Source organism: Neovison vison, chromosome 3, assembly GCF_020171115.1.
Source record: "Neovison vison isolate M4711 chromosome 3, ASM_NN_V1, whole genome shotgun sequence".
Taxonomy (NCBI): Eukaryota; Metazoa; Chordata; class Mammalia; order Carnivora; family Mustelidae; genus Neogale; species Neogale vison.
The window spans coordinates 47256885-47270428 of record NC_058093.1 but is presented as its reverse complement, the minus strand read 5'-3'; the positions used below and the strand labels follow the sequence as shown (position 1 = coordinate 47270428).

Sequence of the window (13544 nt, the reverse complement as noted above, 5' to 3'; positions counted from 1 at the left end):
TGCTGTTTTTACATGTGGTCACCTCCCGACTTAATATAGTTGCTACTTTTTCCAGTCTGTCAGTACAGTCCCCCCCCCCCCGCCAATGCTGGTGTTTCCTGGTGCCTGGCTCGGAGCTCCCTCTTCTATTATTGGTGTCTTGGATAGCCTACAAGGAGCAGATCATAGATAGTCTATGCACATACGAACATGTCTCTAACACAGCTAGCTGCATATTGATGTAACACAGCTGCCCCTCACTCATGAGTTGACTGAGACTGGCTGTATGGTTGAGGGAGGGATGCTCATTCACTTCCGAGTCATGGGTCCAGGGCTGAGACCTTGTATCTAAGGGTCTGCTGACTGGATTCTACGTAATCTCTTCTTACATAAACCAGACTCCTACTGTGTTATCTAGGGCATTCAGCATCAGTTTCTTCAAAGTGGATCAAGAACTTAAGACACAGAGCAATTAGAATGTCAGATTCCTTGAGGTTTTTAAGAATTTTTCACCTAACTGGCATAATTTTTTTAGAGCAGCCTGCCCTTACTGAGAATCTCAATTTGATAAGTTTAATATTTGTAGAAGCATTTCAGTCTTCTTTCCTTATTTTGCATTCTTAAATCATGTTACATTAAAAAGCAGGACTGGCATAAACAGGTTTGGGAGCAAGTGTGGACCATCACAGGTGGGAGCTGGAGTTCCAGGCCTGCGGGAGGCAGGTGCACGAGTGGAAGGTGGCACCCTTTCTGGGTGCGCGGGTGGGTGGAGACTTGCTCAGTCGGCAGGTCCATTATGAGACTTAGTGTCCCAGCATTGTTTGCTTACCCAGCCCCCTGCTACAGACAACACAGACGTCCAGTCTTTCGCTCCTGCCAAAAAGTCACAGTGTGTTTGTTTCTCAGCACCTAGGTGAGCACATGTGGGAGAGGTTCCAAGAAGTAGGAATTACAGATTCCAAAAATATTTGTATTTTAAGTTACAATATATGATGAGATGGCTTTCCAAAGAGATCACATCAGTTATTCTGCCAGCCACACCAGTTTTCCTGTACCTTTTCTGACGCTCATCCAACTTCATTTTTGCCAAACAGAAGCATAATGTAGGATCTCCTCTCACTTGAAATATGCATTTTCTTTTGTACAACTCAAACATTCCCTAGCCTTTTGTGAAAGATGTTTGTGTCTTTCACCCTTTTTGTGGTTTATTAATGGGTTTTGGAGTCCTCGGAAGGAATGCTGTGCACTAAACTTGGTCACTTCTTTCCTGGAAGCCTTTGAAACAGCTCCCCATGCCACGCACTCCTGGGCATTTGTGGCAGAGGAGACCTTCATGACAGACACAGGACCCATTCTGTTCCTTCCCCTAATCTAAATTTATTTATTTTAAACAAGAAATTTGTAGTAAGTTGATTTGGGACTTTTTAAAAAGACTGATAGGAAGTTTTTAAGAAAAACCTTTTTGTCAGATTCCATTTCTGCTTTGGATTGGAAAGCCAACTCTGTAGCGCCATTGTTGAAATAAGAGTTTTCTGTAGAATTTTAGAATTTCTACTGTCCACCTTAAAAGTGTTAAAAGAAACAAGTGACATTAAGTTCAATAACATATTCTGTTTATCCCAATCCAGAGCATTGTTTCTTCATGTGATCAGTACAGAATCATCAGCAAGGTGTTTTTCATTGTTTTTTTTTTTTTTTTTTCCCTATGAAGTCTTCAACATCTGGTGTATATTTCAGACCCAAAGCATGTACCAGCTGGGACTAGCCATGTCTCGAGTATCAGTCACCACATGTCACTAGTATTGGCTGGCCAGCATGGCTAAGAGGCAGTTTTCCTTTCATTTCTATGGAAATCCATTAACTCATTGTCCCATTTGCTATTTAAAGAGTTAGAAGGTGTGGGAGTGCCTAGATGGCTCAGTTGTTTGAACATCCTGCTCTTGGTTTTTGTTCTGGTTGTAATCTCGGGGTCATGAGATCAAGCCCTATAACAGGCTCTGCACTCAGCGGGGAGTCAGCTTGGAGTTCTCTCTCTCCCTTTGCTCCCCGGCTCGTGGGTGCTCTCTTGCATACTCTCTCTAAAATAAACAATAAATCTTTCTAAAAAAATAAAAAGAGTTCCAATGTGTGTTTATCTGACACATGCTCTTGAATTAGGCTCTATATAAATGCTATTCTGTCCTCATCTGTATAAAGATACAATGATTATTTCAGTATTCATGAAATTAGTGGAGTGCTACATTAAATGTATTTGTTCAGTGGAATTAAATGTTAATATTCTCATACAGTGAGATGGCTGGCTACAGTAAGGCAGTTTTATCTTCCTTAATCTTTGTAACAATTTACAAAGTCCCCAAGGGTTTACAAATGGGAAACTTGTAGAAGTTGAGAGCTTAAATGACTTGCCAAGGTGACCCAAATAGGATCCAAGCAAGACTCTGAACTTGTCTTGACCACAGGTGTGGTGTTTTGCACACATTCTGTCCTCACTGTGGATGCCTGTGATGACTTAGCTGACACTTTGGTGGAAGAAAGACATGGAAATCTAGTAGCAGGGTCCCTGAAGAACACTCTGGTCCCCTTCCTATCACTTTCTATAGAGAAAAGTGGTGTGGAGACAGCAGCCCAAGGCCATTCACTTCCCGCCTGACTGGAATGGGACAGCTGTACTTTAGGGAACAAGGCTTCCAAGTTAGATGTCCTACAGCAACAAACAGCCTTTCTGAGCCAAGAAAGGAACCTAGTTTTGATGTGGTCGGTATTAGAAAGTCCTCCTAGTCAACCTGCCACTACAGTTTAAAGCCAGGGAGGAATAAGTTGAATCCTAAAATGAGTTTATGTTTCTGAGCTCTCAGAATGGGATGAAAGCATACTCTTCTTTGCCCAGACCCAACCACCACAATCAGTGTGGGACAGCAGACTGTGCAAAACATTCCCATCCCTCAGTGCCTGCCTCTTACAGGATCGCACAGCCTCTGAGCAAGGATCAGACCTGACAGCCCCCATGGCCTCGGAGGTGTTCTCTGGTCCATTGTTCTTCCTGACCTCCCTCAGCAAGGTTCCACTCCATGGAGTCCCATCAGGTCATTAGCTCTAGCAAAGAGGGTAGAAAAAAAAGTAGCCCAAATCACACACCTTTATCTGTGTTTAGCCATTGACAGGGTATTGTTGGCTGTCGCCACCAGGGTGCTATGAGGACAGCATCCTTGTCTAGGTTTCCCTTTACTCACACGGGAAAGCTTTTTTCCAAAAGTAGACATCTAAAAGTGAGATTATTGGGGCGCCTGGCTGGCTCAGTCGGTGGAGTGTGCGACTCTTGATCTCAGGATTTTAAGTTTTTGAGCTCTGTATTGGGTGTAGAGTTTACTTAAAATCTTCCAGGGGCACCTGGGTGGCTTAGTCGTTAAGTGTCTGACTTCGACTCAGGTCATAATCCAAGGGCCCTGGGATCAAGCCCCACATCAGGCTCCCTGCTCGGCGTGAAGCCTGCTTCTCCCTCTCCCATTCCCCTTGCTTCTGCTCCCTTACTCGCTGTGTCTCTCTGTCAAATAAATAAATAAATTTTTCACAAATAAAATACAATAAAATCTTCCAAAAAAAAAAAAAAAGTGGGATTACTGTCTCATGGTGTTTGCATCTTCAGCCTTAGAAGGCTCTGTGAGTGTATAAAGTAAGGACCTACACTTTTCCTCATCTAGATAGCCAGTTCTCACGGAGGCATCAATTGTAATTTGTCCACAAGTTCATCTTAATAGAAGTGTCTGTTAGGATGTCTGCGTCGTGCCTCCCACCTGCTCCACTGTTCTCTGTCCTGCATCACACTGCCTGAATTACTATAGCTGTGAAAGCTTGGTATTGGGGAGGGCAAGTTCTCCCTACCTTATTTTCCTCAGCTGTAATTGGCTGTTCTTGGCCTTTGATCTTTTGTATAAGATTTGTTGAATAAATATAATTGCATATGTAAATATTCTAAAAATTTTTTACAGAAATATTGTTACACAATACAGTATTATAAAAATGGTAGATAGAGGGGTGCCTGGGTGGCTCAGTGGGTTGAATCCTCTGCCTTCGGCTCGGGTCGTGGTCCCAGCGTCCTGGGATTGAGCCCCACATTGGACACTCTGCTCAGCAGGGAGCCTGCTTCTACCTCTCTCTCTGCCTACTTGTGATCTCTGTCAAAGAAATAAATAAAATCTTTAAAAAAAAATGGTAGATAGTAATATTACCTAAATAAAAATTGCATTAAATGTTGCAAAATTCCATATGTACACACACCTGCACACCCCCTTCTGAGGTTTACGCTGCAGTTGCATGAATTTCTAGTCTGATTAGGGGAGAAGTATGGTCTTTATGATGAAGTCTTCCTAGATAGGTGAATGTGGCATTTCTCCATTTATTTTTAGGTCTTTTCTGTATTTTGAAAAAGGTTTTTAGAGCCTTCTCTATAAATCCTGTTATTTTCTTATTAGATTGACTTCTGATGTTCTGATGTTGCTGGTGTTTTGGAACATGTTTGATTCTGTGTACTGATCCTGTTTCCAGGAAACTTTGAGCTCTAATAGTGTATCCATAGCTCCTCCTGGCTCTTGTACTTGGACAGTTGTTTCCAGTTTCTCAGTTTCTTCTTGCCTTCCTGCCCTGGCTCGCATCTCTAGCCTAGGTTAGAATAGGGAAATTGCCCAGTTGCAACCCTGTTGGTCTTTGCAATCCTAAAGTGAATGCTTCTCATGAGAGTTTCTGGTAGGCGTCTAACATTTAGCTAGGGAGATGTCCGTGTATTTTTCCTTTTTATGAGGAATGGGCAGATTCTATCAGATTCTTCATTTGAATATTATGAGGTGATAAAAATCATTCTTGCCCTGGTGTAATAATGTGGTAAATTACTTTGTCTTGTCTTTTCTTTTTTAAGTAGGCTCCAAAGTGGGGCTTGAACTCACGACCCTGAGATCAAGACCTGAGCTGAGATCAAGAGTCGGACGCTCAACCAACTGAGCCACCCAGGTGCCCATCCCTACTTAATCTTTCCAGTATTACACCACCTTGCATGATTGGAATAAAATGGACATTATAGTTATGTATTGTTTTGACTTTCTAGAACAGTTTGATAGATTATGAAGTAATACATTCTTTTCTCCTGTTATCCTTGTCTAGGAAATACTAAATTCCTCCTAGCTTTGTAAGTGAATTGGGAAGGTAATTTCTTAGGGCTTCCTTATGAAAGCAGGTGGGCCTCTCTGCTGAGATCTTTATATTTGTTTCTTTGAAAATTTAGGAGGATTGGTTATATAAACTCCATTTCTAACTCTGAAGTTGCCTATTTCCTCTGTTTTCAAGGTGTGTGTGTGTGTGTGTGTGTGCACGTGTGTATGTGAGTGTTCAAGTTTTGTGTTTTGTTTTTTTTTTTCAAGATTTTATTTATTTGAAAGAGAGTGTGTGCACAAGCAGGCAGGGAAGGGTAGAGGGAGAAGCAGACTCCACTGAGCAGGCAGTCCCCATCCATCCCAGACCGCTGGGATCATGACCTGATCCAAAGGCAGACACTTGAGCCACCCAAGTGCCCTCAAGTTTTTGATAATGCTTGTCTTAGTAGAATTCTTGTATGATTTTTCAGAGTCTCTGCTGTGGCCTTAGTTTTGACCCCCTTCAATTCTTAGTATTGCCTGTTTGTACCTGTTCTTATTTTTTTCCCCACTGGTCACTATCTGCCCAGAGATCTAACTGATCTTTCTAAAGACTCTTTTGTAAGTTTTATTCTCTCTCATATGTCTCATTAATTAATCTCATAATTTCATTAATTTCTTGTCTGTATTAATTTAAACTTTCTTTAGATTTATTTTGTTCTTCTAATTTCAGGAGAGGATGATTAAATTTTTACTTTTCCCTCTTCACTAATATTATGGCTTAAGGCTATAAACTTGTGTCCAAGCAACACTCTGGCTTAATTCTGCAAGTTTGGATAAGGAACTGCTTATTGTTTAGTTCTAAATATTTTCAGATTTCTTCTTTGACCCATGAGTTATTTAGAAGCAACTTTTTAAATTTCCAGGCTTCTTAAAATTTTAAGTTGACTCCTAATTGATTGTTTTGTATTTAGAGAATGTTATGCTGTTAATTGTTTTTGTTTTGTGCTAGCTGCTGGCCAGATTTTATAAAAATTCTATTAGGATTGAGAGGAATAGGTCATTTCTAATAATTGGGTGAAGGATTACATAATCCAATGAAGTAGATTCATTAACTACATTGTTTTAATTTTCTGTACAGTTTTAATCTTCATAATCTGTGAGCTGAGTTTGCCTTTGTCTGTAATCCTAGATATGTCAACTTCTAGTGACCTTCCTGTTCTTATATTATAAATTTTGTAGCTGTATTATTTGATATGTACATAATTGTACTTGGAACTGACTTGGGTTTTTTAATCTTGACCTTCTTAGTTCTTACTCTACAGCCTACTTTATATGAAATTAATATGGCTAGCTCAACTTTCATCAGTTAGGACTTGCCTGGACTATTTTTCCATCCCTTGACTTTCAGCCTCTGTGTCCATATGGTTTAGGTGGCTGAATTAGCTTTTAGCTTGGTTTTGTATTTACATTAGATTATTACCACATCTGGATTCATTTCTTCCATATTTTGTGCTTCATTTGCCTTGCTCGTCTTTTACTTCTCCTGCTTCCTATTCTGTTTTCTTTTTTCATTTCTTTCAGTTAATAATTACTAATACAAAGTAATGTGACTGGTAAGTAATCATGTATAATGTAGTGAATACCTCTGAATCTACTACACCATTAGTAGATCCACTAAGTTAGATCTCATCCAAGATCTAGAACATTGCCAGGAACTTCTGTTTGAATAGGAGTTTAGATTTTTTTATTTGAAAGTTAAAAATTGTGCTTCCACTAGATTATTTTTAAGTTTGTTTCATTAATTCAACAAGGTCTAAAATTAGTATTTCTAACCTTTTCTCAAATAATGATCTGAAATATTCCAACTTCAGTTTCTTCCTTTCATCTTATATTTGGTTGCTGCTTACTATTTTAATTACATTTTGTATTTTAATTTCCTCCCGATTTTTATTGTTTAGTATGTGGTCAGCGCTTGTTTCACTTTATCGGGGTTACTGGTTTCTTTGTCCGTATTCTTCCTGGCAGGACTCTCTGGCTCTCGCTTCCTCCTTCCCAGAGCCTGTCCCTTCAGTGGTTACTCCAGCAGCCATCCATCTGTAGCAATAGCTTGCTCATAGTCTAAATGTCTTTAAATGACAGAAAGGGTTCTGAATCGACAGGTACTTGCTTCAGCATAGTTTACAGGTGTTGGCTTGTTGGCCTCTGGCAGGTGTGCAATCTCCTGGTGTTCCACTGTAGGTAAGCTGCCTCTTCTCTAGTCGCTTTTAGGTTCTACTCTTGTCTTTGGCATGTTTTGGGGTGGATTATTTTAAAGGGTGTTGCCAGCTACCTGCTGTATTTCTTGCATGGGGGAAGGAGGTTATCATTACATCCTAGAATTTTCCCTGCTATTTTTCCAATACTGCTCTGTTCCTTGTGATGGCTTCTTTCGGAACTTCTATTAGACTATGTTGGACTTTCTCATTCTCTTATCTGTAGTTTTTTTTTTTTTTTTAAGACTTTATTAATTTGAGAGACCGCAAGCATATGCGAGGGAGTATGGGGAACAGAGGGAGAGGAGAGAGAATCTCAAGCAAAAGCTGAGATCATGACCTGAGCCAAAACCAAAAGCCAGATGCATAACTAACTGAGCCACCCAGGCTCCGCTCTTATTATTAGCTCTTAACCCTTTGCATTTATTCTATCTCTTGACAGTTTTTAAAGGCCACCTTTTTGTTTTACATCTCTAATCACTAGGATTTTTTTTACAGTCTCAATCTGATAGTTCTGTCGTCTGAAGTTCTTGAGTCTAATCCAACTTCAGTCATCGTCGTTTCTGAATTTTGGACTTACAGCCTTCTACATTGTGGATAGATTTGTGGATATGACTTGTAGCCTGGTATGAGGTTTATTTTCTGCTCTGTGGGGATGCTTTCTGTGTTGCTAATTCCTAGATTTGGGCTGTTGGGGTCCTAGAAAAATGGGAGTTGTAAGGACTTGAGCCCTAAATCTTTATTGAGTATTAGTCCATGGTTGCTGATACTCAAGAGGAGCTCCCACCACCTGGTAAAGCAGATTGGAAAGTCTCTATGCTGGTGGGTTTGTTTTTTTCTTTTTTTCCCCCCCAAATGGCCTACCTTCTGTTGAGAGTTCTTTTGAGGGCCATGGCTCTGTGGGGCTGGGGATGCTGTTCTAAATTTTAACTTGAGCAAGCCCACATCTTCTCCCATGTATATCCCCCTTAAGAGCTAAAAACCCAAATGTCACAGACTGATGTTCCCTTTTTGAGGTACCCATAGGGGGTTTCCTCACACATTATCTGGTGTGACTGTTGCTGGACCCAGCGCTCTCAAAATCTGCCTCTACAAACTATTAGTTTAATGCGCTGAAGCTTGCTGGGAAGAAAAGCTGGTCATAATGATCAGCAAAGAAGCATCCTGGGATGGTCTGTACCACAAATTCAACATCTGTTTTTACAGTGTCTTTTTACATCTCTTAAGGGTTTCTGTGCAGCAGCTACCATGTAAGCCATCTGACTGTGGTGATTGCCAAGCTTCACTGAAAGTTTCTTGACAGTTGACCTGCCAACTGTTTGGGAATCCCTCCCCTCTTCCTCCCTCTCAACCCTTACCGCCTGCCCCCCCTCCTCCGCCACACACATATACACACAGTACTGACTTTAAAAACAAAACAAAAAAACACACTTGTCTGAGTTGCTGGTTGGTTAGTCTCCATGGAAGGACTACCTGCAAACACTAATAACCATAGTAAGGGATGCTGAAGAGCTTGGTGCTTCAGGAGGTTCTTCCAAGTGTAAGGATATGCCATCTGTCCAGGTCCCACCCTAGGGACTTGGGGCAGTGCTTTGATGATGATGTCCTTGGCTCTACAGGGTGGATTTTTGACTGCCTCACATAGTTTCTCTTCCGCAGTGATGTCATGAGGGACTCCTGCTGGTTGGGCTGGGCTTCTCCCCTGACCTTCAGCTTGCACATGCAGTTTCCGACTTGACATCTGCACTTGGCCATCCAGTGGGCATCTCACATCACATCCCCAAGGCAGCTTTTTGCAGCACACTCCTCCCTTTTCAGTCTGGTCTTCCAGAGAGAAGGAGAAGCAAGCTTCCCAATGAGCAGGGCACCTGATGTGGGACTCCTAGGACCCTGGGATAATGACCTGAGTGGAAGCCAGAGGCTTAATGACTGAGCCCCTAGGCTCCCGACTGACTGAGCCACCCAGGTGCCCCTCCCCCCCGTTCTTAACTCTTATCAGGCTCTGCCTTCAGTTAGTGAGGAACTTCTTGGTGCTACCTTCCAAATCTGGCCACCTAGTTCATGTACCATTGCCAACCACAACTGAAAGCTGGTGTCACCTTCACACTGAACAACTGCAGTGGCCTAACCCCCCTCCCCCCAACACTTTGTGTTCCACTGAAAAAAGTACATCTGGTCGCGCTTTCTCCCACTTCAAATTCCGGTCATCCTCCCCACCTCAACAACACCTGTATGAGAGCTGCCAGCTGTGCTGACCCGGCTGTGGGCTTCCTGCTGAAGCCGGCCTCTTCTGCCCATAATCCCATGCTCTTGCCCTGTGTGGAGCACTCACGTAATGTGTGTAGGACTCTGCTCAGGACACTTCCATCAAAGGTACAAGCTGATGTCTACAGGTTACTGTGCTGGGCCCGCCCTTGATTTTAAAAAAATCAAACAGTGCAGTTATTTATTACGCAAGGGTCGCAGACCTGATCAGCCATCTCCTCGTCTAGGGTGGAAGCCCCTGGAGGGGAGGGGATTCTCCTGCTGGCTCTTGGGCTGGGCACGTAGTAGGCATACCTCTTCTTACCTCCATGCGGACAGCATGCACTATGGACATAAGGAGGGTGGTCAGCGAGTGGGGCTACTTGTGGAGGTGATGAGCTACACCAGGAGCTGAACCCCCCGGGAGCACCCGGAAGGAAGCTGCTCCGAACTTATGGGGCACGGACTTGGGTTCGGTTGGAGCCGCCTCAGCGTCCATCCGTGCACAGGAGGAGGCGGCAGTTAATTTCCTTTGTGTTGTCCTTCGCGGTCTCGTTTCTTTTTCGGGTGGGGAGGCAGGCGGTATTGCCAGTGACTGGGCCGGCCGGTGCGGGTCTCCGCGCCGCGCTCCGGAGGTGGTGGGGGTTGGGGGGTGCATTTCTCAAGTCTCCGACCCCACCACCCACTCTGGAAGCCACGGAGCCCTTCCGGAGTTGGGTCCAGACCCTGACCGCTCGCCCCGGCCCGGCGGGACCGGGGCCGCGCGTGGGTACCCCACGGGGGGCGGCGGGGGCGGGGCGTGGGCGCGGCGGCGGCGGCGGGGGCGGGGCGAGGCGGGGCGAGGCGGGGCGGCCGCCGCCTGACGTGTCTCGGCGGGATTGGAGCCGCCGCCCTATATAGCCGCGGGGGCCCGGTCGCCGGTCTCGGAGCGCGGCCCGGCTTCTCCGCGGCGGGCGGCGGGACGGTGGTACGGACGGGCCGACCCCGAGCAGTGAGCACTGGCCGCAGGGGGGCGGGGGCGGGCGCTAGCGCGGAGGGGGCGCGCGGGGAAGTTGGGGCGCGGGACAGGAGGGGCGCGGGCTGCCGACGTGGAGCGCCGGGCGGGGGAGGGGCCGCGGTCGCCTCCCCCACAACTCCCCCCCCCCCCCGCCGCCAACCGGGCGTCCCCCCTTCCCAAGCGCTCCCTCCCTTTCCGCCGCCCGGCCCGACCCGGGGGGCGGCTACGTGTCAGCACTGCGCATGGGCCGCGGCGCCGGCTTGGGAAGAGTGAGAAACTTTCCCGAGTCGCTAGCGCCGGCCCGCTCGCCCCCCAACACACGCACACACCCGCGCCTCCCGCGGAGGCAACCCCTCGGGGTCCCGCTTCCTCCGCACCACCCCCCGCCAGCCCCCTAGCCCGGTGCGGGGGAGGGGCGGCAGACCTGGGGCCCGCGCCGGTGACGTGGGCGTCCGGCCGCCGAACTGCTCCCTCCACCCCCTCCGCGCCCCCCTCCGGCCCGGGATGGGAGGGGGGGTGCCGGGGGTGCAGTGCGGGTCCCGAAGGGCAGGGCCGGTGCAGGCCCAGCTGCACCTCCACCTGCTGCCAGTCTACGTGGTCGGTGGGCCTGCTGCCCTGGGGGGCTGCCGCGCAACTTGGACGCACCCCAGGGTCCGCGCACGAAAAATACATTACGGAAAAATACCGAATTTGGATGAAAGGCGGGGAGGCCGAGTGCGTTACTGCCCCTTTAAGCCTGTCCCCGCCCGCGGGCTCGCGTGGCCTGTGGGAGGGCCTGCTGAGGTGGCATCTGCGAAAGTTCCTCCTGCGGGACGGGTGCCGACTTCGGAACTCGCTGGAGCCGCTCACCTGGCCCTCGTGGGGCCTCGCGCTCTCGCCTTGGGGCTTTGGGAACTTTTAGCCCGCGGGGAATTTGGGTTTGTTCTCAAGCTTGGTTTGTGGGTCTTGAGAAGTACTTTTGGGGGGGAAAATTCCTTTGCAGGTTTAGTGTGGGGATAAAAGTAAATTTAATTTTGGAAGAAGAGGACGGGAGTTCTGGGTTTCCACCGGAGGTTCTTGATGTCATCCATGTTCAGTCCCGTCTAGTTTTGTGAAGCGAAATTGTCATTAGGTGGCTGAGCTAAAGTTCTTTCCCTGCTTTTACTTCTTTGCAAAGACTTTTCCTTTTGAAAATATAATTGGCAGAACGGCACCAGAGAATCAACAAGTGTTTATAATAGAGAAAAAAATTCTTCCTTTAAAGACTTTTCCTGTTGTCTGTGTGTTAGGATCAGGCTTCAGATGTAGTCTGCAGATGTCATTGGGACTTTTGAGTTTCTCCCACATGATAGGAGTGCCTGACAGTTCTCCCTGATGGAAGAGAAGAGTCTGTGCTTCTGTCTGCCTGCCTTCCTTTGGGTCTAGTTCTGTTTGCTGCTTAGTTATATTTTGAGAGGTGTTCCCCTGCGCACCCCTCCCAACATTTACACTCTGAGAAATAAGACTTAAAGTCCACATTGAGAGTAGTTTGAGATTTGCTTTGAGTGAGTGGATCTCAGTGCTTCCTGCAGGGAGAGTACTTGAGAGCAACCAAAATGAGGAAGGGCTTGGAGCAATCTTGGGAAGAACTGGAGGAGAAAGGGCTTCACATGTCTGAAGCACTCTTGTAGAGAAGAGTGGACTTGTTCTCTGTGGCAAGAGTGGAGCAAGAAGTTGTAGATCTTGGCACTACATGAGGCAGACTATTCTGACAGCTGTGCAGAGGTGAAGCAGGGCTCCCTTGGAAAGCTGCACAGTTCCTCTCTGGTGGTAGTCAAAGATTGCTGTCAAGTGGTGCCTGAGGTCCCTTTCCAGCTCAATTTGAGCAGTTTATTAGATTAAGTGGGGAACTGTGATAGCATGTTTGGCCTCTATTCTTTGATAATGGAGCTTGTGTAAGGTCCCCTGAGAACTTAAGATAGTAGTGATCACTGGTGAGGATAGTAGTGATCACTGGTGAGGTCGTACAAGGACTCGATGGAGTGGGAGTCATCTTGCTGGGTGTTGTTTGTGAAGGCAGAGCGAGAGCTGTTAGGGAGCAGGTTTGGGTGGGCATAAGGCTGTGGGGGACAGTTTCTTAGGTGCTGCTTTGTGGAAGTAGAGGCAGGCAGGCAGTCATGCTGAGAGCATGTTAGGAGGGCTGCCATTGGCCTTTTATACAGTCTCTGCCCAGAGCCTCAGGTAGAGGGAGGTCTGCATTTACATATGTGTTATCAGGTATGTGTTTAAAGTAGATTCTAAAAACGTGGGGTTTTGAGAAGTTTATAAGAAAATGAGAAACTTTATTTGATGATATCAGAGCTCTGATGTTAACTCTGCTACTTGTGATCCATTCATTTCCACCTGTGATAAACTGCCACTGGAAATCTGGGGACTAGAGACCCCGCGTATCTTGTCAGACAAGTCTGGACTTTCTGGAGATCCACTCTGTTCTGCTGCTCAAGGGCCTGTGCACACTTGGGGTCGTTAGAGGCTCTGGGATAGGCTCTCCCTCTGACACATTAGTAGGTTTAGTGGGGTTGGTGACCCTTTCTTGAGCCTCTTGGACTAAGGAGTTTCGTAGAAGAGTTGGCTGGAATTGACTGCTGAAAGGTGTGTGAGCTATCTCAGAAGAGACTTTTAGGAATTGGTCTTATCTTAGGTGACACTAGGTGCAGGGTGGAAATTGCTCCTGGGAGGAGGGAGGGGGGATGGACAGTTACTGTATTTTACAGGCTTACCCGTGGTTATCACTGGGCACTGAAGATTTGCCCTTGTCCAGAAGGGCAGGAGGGAGGCTGGTCAGTGGAAACCCAGAGGAGAGGGTATGAACATGGTCATGTGGAGAAGCTGTCTGTCCATCTGTCTCTCATTAGGGAGTAGATGGCTGTGGGTTTTAGGAAGTGACATAGCATGACCTGGAGTGGGAGGCTGTTGAGATGCAAGGTCAGC

At 46.3% G+C, this 13544-nt stretch overlaps 1 protein-coding gene across 3 annotated transcripts in view; it reads left to right on the top strand.

Moving 5' to 3' along the window:
* LOC122902478 (high density lipoprotein binding protein) overlaps positions 1-13544 on the top strand; it is a 72981-nt gene that overhangs the window by 22239 nt on the left and 37198 nt on the right. The window contains exon 1 of one of the 3 annotated variants that reach the window (XM_044242021.1): positions 10522-10589. The exons of 1 other annotated variant lie outside the window; for it this stretch is intronic. The gene's annotated coding sequence lies outside the window, so the exon portion shown is untranslated. Of the gene's footprint in view, positions 1-10521; positions 10590-11425; positions 11513-13544 lie in introns of those variants that run through there. One more of the 3 variants, XM_044242022.1, reaches the window with a different exon arrangement.